We start from the raw sequence: 16,402 nt of genomic DNA on the forward strand, positions 1-16,402 counted from the left end.
CATTAGACAAGCAAGTGCCAGCACTATTGTTTCAAACCAAATTCTAAAAAATTAGTTCCACATTTCCAAAAGATGGCATGTGGGGAACCGATGGGCTTTGTCTGTCCACCTCCCATCAAGCTATCGTTAGGCTGGTAATTAAAGAAAACTAAAATAGGGAAAGAAGTGGACTCTGATGAGGAGCAGTTTTGTATTTAGCCCTAGAATATTCTCTGATGTACAATTAGGAACCATCACACAGAAACCAAAACCACACAAGAAGCCTGGTGAGGGCCGCACCAAGAGAGGCGTTTCCTTCCATCCTAATCACAAGGCACCTAAAAACAAAGCAGAAACTAACAGCTTAAAACCAGAAGTGTCTAATTTTAAGTTTTACTCTGTATTTGGAGAGCCAGAAATAGATCAGACCAATGCCTGGTACTAGGTGCTAATTCAATGGGTCTTCAGAAGTTTTATTTTAAAAAAGCCGTCTGTACCATTTTGCAAAACGACTCCCAGAAGGTTGAATCCCTGCCAAGCTAAGCTTTGCCCTCTTCTGACTTGAGACTTATTCAAAGCTGTGTAATTACTCTTCCAGACCTAAATATACCTCTTCAGAATACATCAATTCAACCCTGCAGCAGCTTTTGTGAAAAGTGGAGTTCCAGAAAGAGCTTCTCGGGGTCTTCCAACCCTGGAGCTGCTCATCTATCTCCAGCTCCTTGACCAGCCAGAAGGGACAGTCTGCTGCATCCCCCAGCCACCATCCTATACCCTGAGAGAAGATTTACCAGAAAAAGAGCAATTAGAAGATGTTTCACCATAGCATGGTATGAATCCAAGTAATGGAAGTGATGCACAGCAGCAACCCACCAGTTTACCTACTTTTACAGATGTAGCAGTGTGCTCAGTGAAGCCACCAAAGCCTCTTTGGGTTTGGATCTCACGCACAGCCTTACTGCATCTCTGGAGACAGGCCGAGGAACATGCGATGAACAGATATTAGAGAAGAGATGTTTACCAACTGTGATTTTAGTGCCATAGACAGAGTAGCACTGTTACAGAAAGCCACAAAGCTCACTATGAATGCAAGTTAGCTGAAGCAAACACTTCTAGAAAAAGGCCATGCATACGACCCGTGCTATCTTGGGCTACCGTGGGCCTCTCTCCCACATGGAAACCTAGCTAATGAACAGAGATTAAAACTTCTATTTACAGACTCAAAGATGAATTGCACCCAACCGGGTATCACGCTTCAAACGCACAACCCGCTGAAACAGTTTTGAATTGCTGAAACATTTAGAAAAGCAGATGTTTCATTCTTTATGGCGGTAGTCACACGTAAGACAGTTAAAAGTATGAAACATCATAAAAAGGCCACAGGCTTACTGGGAGGGCAATGACAACAAAAAATAGTTTTTTAATGCCAAACGTTTCAATAGAGCAATGTGTCTCAGTCTGATGTTTCATGCACGGGAGCAGATGTGAGAAAAAGTCAGGCTAAATGAGACAGTATAAAGATAAGCACACACAAAGAGCTACTCATTCAGATTTCCTCCTCCTCATCTACACAAAGGGGGAAGGCAAGCTTTCCTATTTCTAATGCCCAATCCACATGCTCACTGTCCCCCCTTCTCAGAGATGTGGATCTGTGTCAGACCCTTCAAGCAGAACTAATCCTCCTGCTTGCTCACAGCATACTGTACTCCCCATCTTCCTCACTGGTTCACCACTGCACACAGGGGCGCAACTTCACTGAAGCAGCATCTCAATCTGATTAGGCACAAGAAAGATGACACCATTTTAAAGAGGCCATGGAGCCAAGTCCCAGCTCAGATCCATTTAAGTGTGGCAGATTGAAAAGCAGCCCTTGAAGCAGCCACACCAGCAGTGGGTCTTTTGGGGAGGAAGGTAACACAACCTCAGGGATGGAGGTACAATCACCTCAACCACAAAGGGAGGAAAAGAAAAAAAAAAATCAAGTTATTTCAGCAGATTCCATCTGAAGGGCATCTTCTACAGTATTTCTTTACACAGGTCTGCTTTCAGCTGCAGAGAGCCACCATTAAGACAGCCTCATCTATTCCCCAGCACTTCCAACGGCTGAATTAGAGCAGGATCACTGACACTCCCTTAACTTGGCAAAGTCTGGAACAATCATGAGTTACACTCCAGAGAAGATAGTAACTATTTTAACCAAGTTATTTAGTGCAAAGCTGCACGAGAGACCTTTGGTAAGGGCAAGGAAAAAGTCCCTGAAAAACATTTTCAAAACTGACTTTCTAAGATGCCCAGGTCAGTAACCAATATTCACACCACTGTGCTCACAGCACACCAAAATTTATACCATCCTACAGACACAGGAGGTCCTGCTACAAACAGAGAGCCTAATCACTGCCTATAAAGCATAGAAAATACAAAGGTGGGTGAACATATATATATAAATAAAGCAAGCCTTCATTTAGCCATTAGCTGTTTTAGATACATGATGCAGAATCTGTAGGTATCCCCAAATAATGGGCTTAGGACAGGGCACTTCACTGCAGCACATGTATTATTAAAGAAAACTGCAGCTCCAAGGCTTTGCCATCCAGATGCCTGGCAAAGAAATGGAGAGAAATCAACAGCAAACAAGATGCACCATTGGCAGACAGCGCACCAAACAGCAGCGTGGGAATGTGTCACATTAGTAAAAGCTTAAAGCTGTCATCTTCTTTATCTTGTCAAGCTCATGCAGGCCAAACACAAGTATAAAGCAGAAGCAAACAGGATGCAGTAATAGGTGCTGGGAAGCTCAGTGGAAACATATCCCAAGAATGAGAGATAACACACCATATTCCTTGGGGAATACAGGATCATAAAAACCCATCTGGATACACAGTGCATGGAAATCCAAGGCAGTTTAACCTGGATGCATAGAAGTGTTTTATAGCAAGTTATTTACATGGGGGGGGGTTTGCCTTCCCCAAGCAGAAGGAACAGAAAGGGCTGCAAGCAGCTCTCTACAATAAAGTTACTCTGTTTTGACTGGGCTTACATCACTGACCAGAACAACTGCCAGCCCAAAGAGCTGGACATCTCCCCCACTGCAAACAACCCTGTATTCTCCAGCTGACAAGTGCTGGTTGTTGTATAGTAGACATTAGCAGTTATGATGGAAAAATGGCTCAGAGACAGATGATGCAGACTGTGTTACTCGGAGAACTAAGCAAGCCTTTGTCATCTGAAACAAGTCTTATTTGGATGTTTCACTGCAAGTGTTTTAAACAAGGGTTCAGCAGTAAGGTCATCACATCTACCACCTACTCGCAAAATTAACTTCTAAATTCCCAGCAAACCCATTCGAATGACACATGGTGGAGAAGGACACCTACCCACACCTCCCTCTTGGCATCAGCTTACACCTACTAATTTAGTTCTTCATTCACACCAGAGGGGAGATATGTACGGGCTCTCTAATGCCAAATTTGAACCCCAGTGCTTTTAGAATGAAGCATTCACATGACCCAGCATTTGGGGAAGGGTGAGGAGGGGGGGAGGAACAAGGCAAGCTCCAACACTTCTGGATGGCTTTACCATGCTTGCTCAGTTCTGCCTCACACCAGGAGATGGACATACATCCACTCCTGCTGTTTGCTGGCACTTGGGGAGGTGGGGGAAGAGTGAACAGGGAAGGAAGAGTAGGGGAAAGTCAGATCAGGAAACTAGATTCTACTTACACAGTTAACAGCACAGCCTGCATAATGCCTATTTGACTGGAGAAGAGACAAATAAAGGAAAAAGGATTAACAGCAACTGTACAGGGGAAAAAAAAAAAAAGCTAATGGAAGAAACTTCAGCCACAGCTGAGAAACCAAGGTAAGGAACAGTCAGGACTGTTTCACTGGGGGTCAGGGGATGACGATGACAGCACCAAGTATGCAAATGGCAGGCAAGGAAAAGAACTGGAGAAAAAACAATGAGGCGAGCACAAAATAAAAACAGGATACAAAGAATGATTTAGAAATCCTCCTTAGGAATAAGCTGGTATCGAGCAGGCAAGTGATTGACTTTTTATGGCTTTAACCTCATTTCCAGAAGAAGCCTATTTCTGTAGAAGCACAGCTTTTGAACTTCATATTACAGTTCCCTCCAAGGCAGTAATCAATCTTGATAAAGGTCCACCAGTACAAGCCAGGGAGTGATAATACCTACTGGAGAATGGGGGTGGCAGTCAATCACCAGTAGAAAACCCTCCAGCATCAGCATTCCTAGTTGTATATTAACAGCTTCTTTGAAAGGCAGTAATTCAGTTATGTCTGGACTCAAGTCATGTACATCCAGACATGTGTCTTTTATAAGTGACAGACATGAAATCCTGCACCTCATGCAGAATGTCCCACAGGCAAGAGCTTTCCAGTGCAGTCCACCTCATGTACTCCAGATCACTGCACTGAGTAGCCGCACTCTCCAGTACAGCCAGGGCTTCTAAAACATAGTGTTGGGAGTTATTTCAGAAAAAAATATTTTCAACCATTCCTGCATCTAAATCTTAAAACCTTTAAGCTCCTCCTAACATGAACTGTATTAAAAATACTATGAGAAACAATGGAAGTTATTAAAAAATGGCATGCAGCTGGTGACCAAGTGCTACAGCAGAAGTTGCATAACAAAATAAAAAGTTGTGCCACATGGAGAAATAAAGTCACAGAATAATGACCCTTTAAAACTTAAGCTATAGAACAAGTCAGATGAGTTTTGGAAGGGTAAGTAAGGGTGGAGCAGGGAGAAGGCAAGGGGAAATAATTCTAACAGACTCAGCTGCAGAGCAGCAAGGGACATGTACATGGCACTTCACAGACAGGACATGCCCAGCAGAGCCAGTCTCCTTTGAGGTATTTATAATTTACATTCTGTCATCTCAAAGCAGAGAAAAAAAGCCGGACATCAGGAAAACAAGGACAAGAAGGGACTGTAACAGTAAATGCTGTGCAATACATCTAATGTTACACACTGTGCTGAAGACAGACCAACCCGAAGCAGCACATATCCAAGGTCTTCTTGCCACATCTACAGAGCACAAGCTCTTTTTGGTCAGAGGCCAGGGACATGTGCCAGGAGCAAAAACATCACAAGCAAAGAACCAAACTCTTAAGTGTAAAGAAAGGAATAACTGGATAGATGACTCAGTTACTGAAACACAAGTCTGTAATAATGTGCGTATTGAACACTGAAAGACGCATTTGCTTTTTTTGAACTCTGATCATGCACTGAGTCACCACACCAACTCCTACTTCTGTTGTTCTGGTAGACTACGCTGGAGCTGGATTAGCCAAGAACGAACCATGTGCCAGGCTGCCAAGCCTACCACCAGTGCTTTTCTCTCAAGCAAATTCACAGGGATTTCAGTTACAGAAGAAACAAGAACAGGTCGGCACTGCAGATTTCACTCGGGTCTGCCCAGGTCAGCCACCAGCTACTACACTCAGGTTGCTGTATGTTGGTGCTGCATTTTCCAGCCTGTCTCAGATGCATTGTTCCTCTTGCTCCCATGGTTGCTCTGTGCTGCAGAAGACTGGGCTACCTTGCAGTTCACACCCAGCACACTCCGAAGTACTTGTCTAACTCTGGGCATAAATACCTTTCAGATCTGATTTTCCACAACTATGACCACTGAACAATCAGATATGCTCAATGCATAAAACAGGCGTGGGGACAACTTAACTAAGAAGGACTCCTGAACTCTTACCTACGCCTCCAGCCAAGTCAGCTGGAGTTACAGGGGATGAGCAAACCCAAGCTGAGAGACCTCCATGTTACTGGGGGATGGAGGGCACAGAGAGAAGGCATGTTCAGGCTCATTACCAAGTTAATTGCACAGTAAAAACCACAGAATTTAAAAGAGGAAAAAAAAATCCTGACTCTCCCAGGGCCTGTTCACCCTTTGGACAAATCACAATTCAAATTTCCCCTGTGGTTCTAACAGATAGAGGAACTAAAGCTTCCGAAGGTCCCAAATGCTTCAGAAAAACTCTAAGGTTTGTTCTGTACAGATGCTTACAAGATTAAGGTATGTTAACCCACCATATGTCAGAGTCAATACATGTTTCTCTACCACACTGTAGCTTAGAAAGACTTTTCACTTCTGGCAGATTGTAGATGTAAAATGAAGATTCACTAATTATCCATTGCTGATATATTTATAAACTTCCTTCATCTTGTATTAGCTGTCATTCTAAGAGATTCCAGATTTGCCTTTGCTGACTAAATTTAAACTCCTAGAGAAGAAAGCCAGCAATGTAAACTCCAGCAAGGAGACTTCTGATAATATCCCTACCACACATGGTACAAGACATGGCTACAACTCCATGATGCAAGAAAGTTGTGTTTGTAAACAAGATGCTCTTATAAAGAAAAAAGAAAGCTACCTTTCAAAACAAAAAAAATCCACAAATGCCCCCCAAGATGAGAAAAATCAAGACATGGGTCAACTCAATACTCCAGGGCTTTAACGGGATAGTCAGTCTGGAAAATGAAAACCCTGAAGGGAATCAATACAAGACTAGGAACAACATCCCTAACACAAGTGATGTACACAGAAACAAATCTTTTTGCCTCTAAGGCAGATTTATGGCACGTGAAGACATACTGATGCCAGAATAGTTAAGTGACTTTTTTTTGCTAATATCAACCCTGTTTCAACAAGGAGAGTTTGCCAATATAGCTGTACCAGAGAAGTCTTTATAGTGCAAATTAACCTGCACACGAGGCCAAGTTCTTCTCTGGAATAATTTCATTAATGCCGTGTGATGTAACATCACTGCAATTTGGCTCGAGTATGCTGAAGAGCCCTTCAGCAAATAAGCTGCCTGAAGTCAACCCTGGTGCTAAAAGTAGGTTTAGTTACCCAAGAGGTAACACCCTCCCATGCTCACACATGTTCCCCTGTGAGCCACTTCTATATGGTATACATTTAGTCAAAACCAACACAATAGTCCAGGAGAAAGCCCTTTATATGTTAACAGCAGCTTTTTCATTCCACAATGAATACAGGTGCTTTATGATGGTTCCTTTATAAAGGCACCGTTCAGCAGTAGAAACCAGGTCTCTGGTTTTAAGGACAAGGTACAAATACATTCTCCCTAAACCTCCGTCCCCTCCACTGGTATCTATCGCTGTTAGGGTTAATCAGCAAAAAGGCTATTAGGTAGAACAGGTTTACAAATTAGAAGAGGCTGCTGAGTAAAGCCTGCTGCCCCCTGACTAGTCACCATACTGGTGGTGACAGGCTGGGATTTCTAGACCCTGCCTGTCCCAACTCTCCTTTCCCTTCTGCCCCAACTCTGGAGTGTGTCAGAGCCGGCATTATGCTGGAGTGCCAGAGCCAGCAAGAGGGGAGAGAAAAGGGTCTGAGACAGAACAGTTAGAACTGCTTTTGCTCCTCTGGAGCCACAGCTCCAGACAAACACAATTCTCCAAGACCAGTATCTCATAATGCAATTTGTCCTAATCAGAGAAAGGTAATTTTGTAAGTTACATCTTGGTTAAAAGCAGAATACGGGAGAGCTCTGCATCGTGTGACAGCAATAGGTGCTGGTTAAGCCCCTGGGAGATGTTAGCATAGGCTCCCACTGCTCTGCTGCCAGGAGCAGGTTTCTGAGGATCAGAGAGTTTTTACCTCCTCTGTGGCTGTCACTACCAGCTGTGTTCAGACACATTCCCTTGATTCTCCCCTACTGAGAGCAAATGACATTGGAGATGTGTATGCATCACTTCTGGAGGGAAGACAACATGCAGATTTGTTTTGAAATAACAGACCTACTTGCACGGAAAGCAGGAAAAGCCATTGCTATAAACCTACATCAGAAACAGACCTTAAAGAGACCAGTGGCTAAACAGAGTATGATCAGCTACTGCCTGTAGAGCAGAAAAAGGGTATTCAACAAAGCAGAAAGGCAGCAAATGTAAAAAACAGTTATAGGAGATACACTCCTCCACAACACAGTTTCCCTTGCGGCAAGGAGTGCTGCAGGCTACTAAAGGCATAAGATGAGCAGCACTGCACTTGAAAGGAATTCAATTTATGCAGATGCAATTGCCTGATGTTACCGAAGTATGAGATAAACCATAACAGGCCGCTGACAGAAGCCAGGAAAAGAGCTTTCCTACAGAGGGGTTACTGCATAATTAATCTATAACAGAGGCAAGCAGACTACCTCTGAACAGCCCTTATTGCTTAGTCTGGAAACAGGATGCTGCACTAGCTGGGGCTGACAAGGTACAGCAAGTCTATGTCAAAGTGTGACTGCTACTGCTCTGTTCCAGGGCAATGGAACATTAAGAGATCTGGAAAAATTGCTGAATTATAAATATCCTAGATTCCTCTCTCATATTCTGTGACATGCAGGCACAGCCTCGGTGATGATGGGAAGAACAGGAACTAGCAAGAGAAACAGAAAAAGTACAATGACAACACAACCAAGCTGGCAACCCTCTCCCCAGCCTATACTGATGCAAACAAAAATCCACTGAAAACTGTGATACCACACCCAACCTCACCTTTGTTGTTTCAAGTGTGGATAAAGCCTGAAAGAGTCTGATACAAGGCCGGGGAAAAAAATAGTTGTCTAAACCTGAGTTTTTCCAGACAAGCCTTTCCTTCCCCCTCTCCGGGCCATTTGCATTTTATTTTGATGAGCAATATTATCCTTTAAGGACTGGAAACAAAAGTGACTGGACAGAGAACAAGGCAATTGGAAACCTTCGGCAGGGTTCACTCTGGCCTCCCCATCTTGTACTCCTCACACTCACAACTTGTATTTCAGGAGGAATGGAAACTCCAGCGGCAGGCAGGAGCACAGGTAGGCATGTGCTGACCAGTCTTTCACATGGCAGCTGGCTGAGGGAGTCTCTGTTGATCATTAACCCAATATCCATTAGTGAAACACCTCGTCACAGTCATTTCATACAAAGTTTTATTCTGGAAGCAAAATGGAGGTATGCAACTACCCCAAACTGAAACCCTGAGACCACAGCCCTTTCACAGGGTTTCCTATTACAGGTTCCTTGATCTGCTTTTCCATTCCAAAGCCAGACTGGAGCATAAAGCTTGGTAATTTCTGAAAGACACTAAACAAGACCTTACATTTTGTTTTCTACATTTGGTACACCAAATGGCAAGAGAAGGAACTTGCCTCATTGAGGCAAACACGTGGCTCTAGGAAGCAGCAATCCCAAAAGAAAGTTTTCTAGCTTTAGCTGTTTATTTCAGAGAGCACATTTCAGGCTGTTACCAACCACATGCAGGGGTGATGGTCTCTGTAGGTCTCTAAAACTGCATTGCTTATTAGTGCTGCAGCTTTCTAGCCCTTCCAGGACAGTAAATCCATATACTTTCTTCCTTCTTCCCATGTAAGCACCCTCAGTGCTTTCAGGCTGAACAGACAGGGTTCATTTCTTATTTAGAATACAGCATACAGCACTAAAAGTATTTTTAGCTTCAGTCCCATCTCCTACTACAACATGGGACCTCCTTCAAGGCCTCCTCTCACCAATGAAGTATGATAAATTCAGCCAAAGGAAAGGCATAATCCTGTCCTCTTGCCAGCTCACCTACTTTCTATCTGCACGGAAAGTATCCATTATACAGACTGTATATGCTATTGCTTATCTAAAACATCCTGTCTCTTCCACACTTGCCTCCTTCCAATCCTCTAGTCTCCATGTGCTTCCTCTTTGTTTTCTTCCTCATCCCCACAACCCCATCCCATTTCCTTGATCTTTTCCTCATCTCAGCCTTATCAAGTGAGCTACACGGGAGACCCACAAGAAGCACGTGAAAATGACACCCATGAAGATCAGCAATTTTGAATCCTGCAGAACAATTCCCTTTCTTGCTCATCAGATTAAAAGTACACCAAACAAGAAGACTGTTCATCCAGCGAACACAGGCACAACTGTTTGTCTAGTGGGAAGTGCCTTTCAAACCCAGGCGCTAAAATGAGATGCCGAGTCCCACTGTATGGTACCAGAAGGATCATGATGCCAAGTCCGGAGTTACAATAGCGATGCGTATCGTGTCTCCCAGCATGTGCACAAAGGCAAAATATGAATAAACTGCAAGAAAAAAAAAAGCCTCTCATCCCGCAGGGTAAGCAGCTGGTACTGGGGTGGGGTAACACATCCAGCCCCCTGAAATAACACCTGAAATCATCACCTTTACAGTATGGATTACTGATACGAGGTCACAGCCCATTACAGAAGAAACAAGCAGGTCCAAATGTTGGTCCAGGGCACTCCTAAAGGCTTCTGTTTTATTATATAAGCCACAGCTACAAAATAATTCCCGACCCACTTCAGAGCAGGCTGCAAGCCCAGCGCAGAGCCGACAGCCCACAGATGATGCAGAACATATCTCGTTTGAAAAAGGGAGGCTGCATACAGAGCCACATCAGTCTGTCTTTGCACAGATGAGACCTTACAGAGCCAAGTGCAGGTGGATGCTGCAAGAGCTTACCATCCCACTCCATCAGGCTTGTGAGCATACAGACCTGCCCTCAAGTGAGGGAGGTTTCTGATCTGAGGGAGACGCTGAGTTCTTTCCTGAAACACTACCAGTTGTAGCTTCCTGCAATAAAATAATAATAAGAAATAAATCTGTACCCACCTCATTTATCTAGAAACTGGTACCAGAACAACTTGCCACTGGCAACTTATGGCCTATTAAAATACCAACCACTGTGCAGTGAGACCACAGGCTCCCGAAGGCATGCATGAATTCCTCAGAAATACAGCTACAAAGCTAGAGTCAACACTTATGGCAGCTCAAGAACACAAAGAATAAACAGACTAGAAGCCATTTAGGTTTTCTCCTGTATTTCAGAAATAAATACATGTCTCAAAGGAGGGGGAAAGGGGGGCACACCCTCTCCTACCTCCCCTTATCCTCAGCCAGAGCTGATGGTATTGCCACGCTGCAAATCAAGTGGGCCACAGGGTCCCAGTCTCAAAGCAGAAGATTAATTTCCAATGAGTAATTTTTTGAGCCAAGGGCTGCTTAAGCCACACAGGTAAGGCTGTTGCTAAGAGTTAGCTGTCAAAGCAATGACAGTTCAGAACCGGCAATGAGGGGGAAGTTTGAAAGCCAGCTGTATCAGAACATATTTACTGATGCTGTACACACAGCATATCAGTTACAGGGCTTTAGATTACAGCTTCTGGTCAACAAAGCAGGCCCTGCCTGAGCAACAGCAGCCGGAACAGGAGTCAGAGCATAAACAGAGAATGTTCTTTACTCAACAGGATACAGCCCCTGTGGCAGGAAAGTTTCAACGTAACTGCCAATCTTGCAACAGGCTCCAACGCAGTGACGGGTGACAGGAAGAGGCAAGTCCAGCACAAAGCAAATCAACCCACCCCAAAGCCTCTGTGGTCAGACCCTGCAGGTGTAGCAGCCAGAGCCCAGAAAAGGTGATAGAAATGCTCTCCAAACTCAAAGCACAGCTTAAGATCGTTTGTGCTGGGGACCTTGCGGTGCTGTATCACTTCTGCACTTTTTCCAACATACTCAACTTGCCAGAGGTGAAACCTCATCCACTGCTTCTGCTCTCACGACTTTCACCTACATTTAGCTAAACTGCTGGAATGAAACCCCTTTTTCTGATCTTTGCTGCATAGTTTCCCTATATTTGTTTCAGAATGCAAGCAGTGCAGGTACTACGCCTTAATATTATCTTGAACTAGGTTATGTTTTATTGCAAATCATTTCTAGAGACTGTATTCAAATGCCTCCTCCATTAACACCCCCACAGCCCACTCCTGAGGCTGCAGCCAGGGAAGAAGGATGTTAGCATGTGAAGCTGCTCTGGAGCATTAAAACTCACTCTCTTGGTCTGTATATTAGGAATATATTTACACATGGGGAAGGTCTGCATTTTCAGACATGTTTGCAACAAAAGCACTTTTAAAATATGTTATCACACCACACGCTCTAGTAGAGGATAGAGCCAAATGCATGTCCTCCTAAAATATGGAACTGGGAGAATGGTTTAGAGCCACAACCAAGTTCCTTCCTCTACTGAACTGTGGCAATCCCACTCAAATCAAAAGCCAGAACTCAGCCAGCGATCCTCTCCTTTTGCTACTACTTTTCTTCCCTCTTGGGGACGCTGACTCTAGAAGAAACTATTTAGTTACTTAACCTTTGTTTTAAGGCAGACAGTGGTGAAGATTTAGATCTCAAGTGGGCTGAATCAGTCCTTTGGTCTCTGATTAACCAAACAGTTAACAATTTTCCAGTATGAAAGAGCCAAACGTGGTGAACCTAGTTACCTGAAGGATTCTGTAACATCAGGCACAGTGACTATGTGAAGACAGGGAATTAGATGATTTCCAACTGTCACCACTGAGACACAGCTGCATTTCAGAGGTGGTACAACTAGCACCTCCCTTCGCAAAGGTTTCTGTATCGTCAGCTGTGTTGTGTATACTACTAAGACATAATAATACTTTGCATCCTGCCAGCTCAGAAAAGCAAGTAGCTTTAGGTCCATACCTACATAAGGATGACAAAGCCACACTTACAAAAGCTGACCTCAGTCCACAGGGAGCTATCGGTATGAGGTGCCTCCCCAAATATCAGCATTTCCTTTGGCTTTCTTGATGCAGCTTTACACACACAGAAAAAAAAAAGCATGCAGTGCAGGAAGTGGCCTTTCACTCTTGTTAAAAATTGCAAGGCTAAGAACATTCTCAGTTCAAGCTTACAGCACCAAAATACTTTGAGGCCAGACCACTCTAACAGGGTCGGCTCTTCCCAGATAGAGCCTGCGTGCAAACAGCTGCTGGGCTGCAGGAGACAAACTATGTTCTTTGGTTCGAAAAGGCGCAGGAGTGCCAGGATCAGAAAACCCAGCTGAAACGTGCTTGGGAACTCATGCTCCCTAAGGAAATACAGTCTGAGGTGCCTTCAGAAGACAATGAGGAAGGTGGGAAATGCCCTCAAAGTTGCTCTACTTATGCAAAACAGTTTTTCCTCTAGAGCCAGCCAGGGGCTTTCAGAGTACAATCCCTTCCTTCAAATCCAGAAATACCAGAGTGAAACTGTTGGCACGCTAACAGAACAACATAGGATGAAGGGTCAGGAGTCTGTGGATAACACCTGGCTCTCCACTTCCTTCACATCATGCACCAGCAACGCTCATTACCAACACGCAGCCAGAAATCAATCAGCTCCAAGTTAAAGAGCATCTGGCTGTCACTCAACATTAACTGACACTGTAAGCAGAGAGAGGGGATAAATTTAATCAAGCCTTCCTCTTCTATGGTACCCAAAGATGTACATGTACGTGCTACATCAGCCTGTAGCTTTGCCTCATTTGGACATCCAGGCTCCTGCCTGCGCCGATCCATGGATCCAAAACCTCCTGATGAGCTTATCGTATCATCTCTCTAGGAACAAAGATGCACACCCCCCCAAAAAGCCTCAAACTGGTACAAAACGCAGCAGCCCATCTGCTTCACAAAAACGGTTGCCATGAATACATCGCTACTGCTCTGTGCCTGCTATTTTTAAAGATACTTGGGAGGGAACTGAATTCACTGGCAGTTGTGCTATTTAAGTATCTGGATTAATACTACTCAAGGAATATATTGGTACTTCTCCGTGGGGAAATACAGCACCTGCCTGGCCTACACCTGGCTCAGATGCATTTTCAGAAGACCAACTTCGGTAATCCAACAACAGGGTGATAAACACACAAACAATAGGTGCTTTTCACGCAGAGCACTGTAAACTGAAACGGGTAAGTCTTACACTCAGAAGCCCCACCAGAGCGTAAGGAGACTTTACAAAGGGAGGGGGAAGGACAAGCAAAAGGATATTCACAGCTGCAACTTTAGTCAGTTAAATACCCATGGTTTAATGCAAGGCCTGAGCACAGCAAGCACGGAAAAATGGTACCTGCCTGCAAGAAAAAAAAACCAAACAAACCAGAAAACCCAAGAGAGGCAGATCCCCAAAGCTGAATATGCTGACAGGAACTGGACCTTTTCCAGAGCACCCTGAATTCCTAAGAGTGTTAAGTCTTAATGCATTTCAGACAGGTTCCCCTCCAGCCAAACTGCTTTGTCCCAGTCCAGGCAGAGGAGATGTGAGCAGCTCACAGCCTAGGAGGGGGGTCCCGGCCCGAGGTGCGTCCCACCGGATCCACAGCACCAGGCAGCAGCAGGTATGTGCAACCCAGGCTGAAGTGGACTTGGGACCAGGATGGGCTGACAGGAGCCGGCAGGAGAGCCTCCCACTTCTGCTCTGCTCACAGGTCAAATTAACCCGGTGCCACCTAGCAACTCATTGGATATATCATATCTCCACCTCTCACTACAGACACACCCAAGCTGCCAAGTAAGTCTATTGTAAATAACCTGAAAAATCTGCCTCTGGAGATTCTTATATTCTCAGACAACACTCTTCTTTCCACGTCATATGTCACTTAATCGAGAAAAAAGAAAACTGATTTAGTGTGTCCTACAAAGGGTTCTTATACCTACTTCTCCCTGCTGTTTACAGACTCCAAATGACATGGGACACCTTGTTCAGATCGGTTCTCTGAAAACTCATGGGCTGAAAGAGCTACTGGTGTGCTCAATCATAGCTGCACACCTCCTATTGCCACAGACCGCAGAAGAAGCCCAAATTGATTGCAGAGCAAACACCAGACTTTTACATAAGCAGCTCACAAAAGATGACCTGACAGACACTGCAACCTCAAACGCAGTCATTTTTGGCAGTGGTTGATTTCAGAGAAACAATCACAGGTCCTAAATAATGTATAGACCTCTAACACAACATGGATACAGCATGTCCTTCCCTTTAATTTTCCCCAGATCCAAAGAGTATCAAAAAGGTCATGGAAATGACTAGAGGAGCATAGAGCAGAGCCAAAGCATGATCTGGGAGCCTTTCCACACAGTAACTCTTCTCACCGTTCCTGGAAATTCACCTCTCCTGAAGTTTCTCTAACTGCAACAGGGGAAAATATTTGGAAAAGGTCAAATGACTCAATACCACTGAGACTCCTAACTTTTCAAGCAGGAACAGGTTTCCATGTGCTTTCAGTTAGAGTACAGACAGGTTAGGGGAAAGGCGGCAAACCCAACAGCCTACTTCCCCTTTGCTCGTTTATAAGCAATCAAGCCAGTTGAGAGTAATGTATGTGTTTGGTTTAAATTACAGAGGATTCGCTGCTGGAACACATCTGCAACGCGCTGCACTGAGCGAACTGCTGAAAGCCAGCCAGCTCAGAAAACAACCCAGTGCAACCCAAACGGCTGGCTGCATCAGCAAACCCCAGCGACAGCTCCTAAAAGCTGCTTTCAAGGATGACAGGGAGAAGGAAATCTACATTTCTCAGCACAGGCTTTTCCTGAGATACCCTCCAGTTCAACTCATTTTATTGACTCCAGGAAGCAGAGGGGTTAATTTCTTTCCAAGTTCACATACTGTTTGAATTCCTTAGATAAGCTGCTTCCACCAAACCCAAGGATCTAGCCTCAGGGGAGAACACTGTAAGGAAAAGCTCTTTTGATAGATTTTCTTCAAAAGAGAAATTAATTCAAAGTCCATTTTTAGAGGTGTTCCACACCCACGGCTTCTACAGACTTCAGATGAGGTTGCACTGTGCCTCTGGAAGAAAAACCAAGCTTTGAGCAATGCCCTACCACTTCTATTTGCAAGACAGAAATGTTTTATGCTTGCCCAATAAAATCTTCTCTTCTGAAATGAGAAACCTCAGTGTGCAGCACCACAAAGAGGAAAACCAGACCAAACCAGGCTTCAGCTCTGGGATAAAGCAGTTAACAGCTAGCACAAACTAATCCTGTACCTTTAAAACTGAGCAGTCACTCAGGAAAGCAAAAAAACAAGTTTTGAAAGCCACTGAAGGGTTCCTTCACATCTTGAGGCAGAAAGAAAGCAAGTCTGGGCTGTTATGGAATTCGCGTTTGCATACTGCTGGTGATAATCTACGTGCATAGTTGGAAACAAAGCAAGTTTTTATTAGCAATTAGTAGCAGGAGTGGGGACAGTGCTGCCTGAAGGAGTCAGAGAAATGCCAATACACGATGGCAGAACAACCTTATAGGATGTGCAGCAGAATGATCCTGGTATGACAGATCACATAAAAAAGAAAATACTGCAGCTATAAAGTTGAAGATGCAATGGCAGCAGTTCAAGGAGATAAACTGTGTCTTTAACACTGACAACTTTGACTCCAGGCAGCAGTTTTCCCTTGCACAGCAATTTGCAATGCAAAGCAAGCTACTTCCACTCTTACCAAGAACAGTAATTCGAAAGCAAAAGGGGAGAGCAAAGTTGGGAAGGGTTGATTTGCTTAGATACAGTCTTCTACAGAGTTGAGTTTCAAGTCAGGCATGAAAGCAAAATAGC

General features: G+C 44.3%; 1 protein-coding gene across 4 annotated transcripts in view; it reads right to left on the bottom strand.

Annotated features, from left to right (window-relative positions):
* EEIG1 (estrogen-induced osteoclastogenesis regulator 1) overlaps positions 1–16,402 on the bottom strand; it is a 38,601-nt gene that overhangs the window by 19,627 nt on the left and 2,572 nt on the right. Inside the window, exons 2-3 of one of the 4 annotated variants that reach the window (XM_052814738.1) lie at positions 865–945; positions 590–754 (exon numbers count right to left, since the gene is read on the bottom strand). The exons of 2 other annotated variants lie outside the window; for them this stretch is intronic. The gene's annotated coding sequence lies outside the window, so the exon portion shown is untranslated. The remainder of the gene's footprint in view (positions 1–589; positions 755–864; positions 946–16,402) is intronic. One more of the 4 variants, XM_052814739.1, reaches the window with a different exon arrangement.

The sequence above is a fragment of the Harpia harpyja genome, chromosome 19 (genome assembly GCF_026419915.1).
Source record: "Harpia harpyja isolate bHarHar1 chromosome 19, bHarHar1 primary haplotype, whole genome shotgun sequence".
NCBI lineage: Eukaryota > Metazoa > Chordata > Aves > Accipitriformes > Accipitridae > Harpia > Harpia harpyja.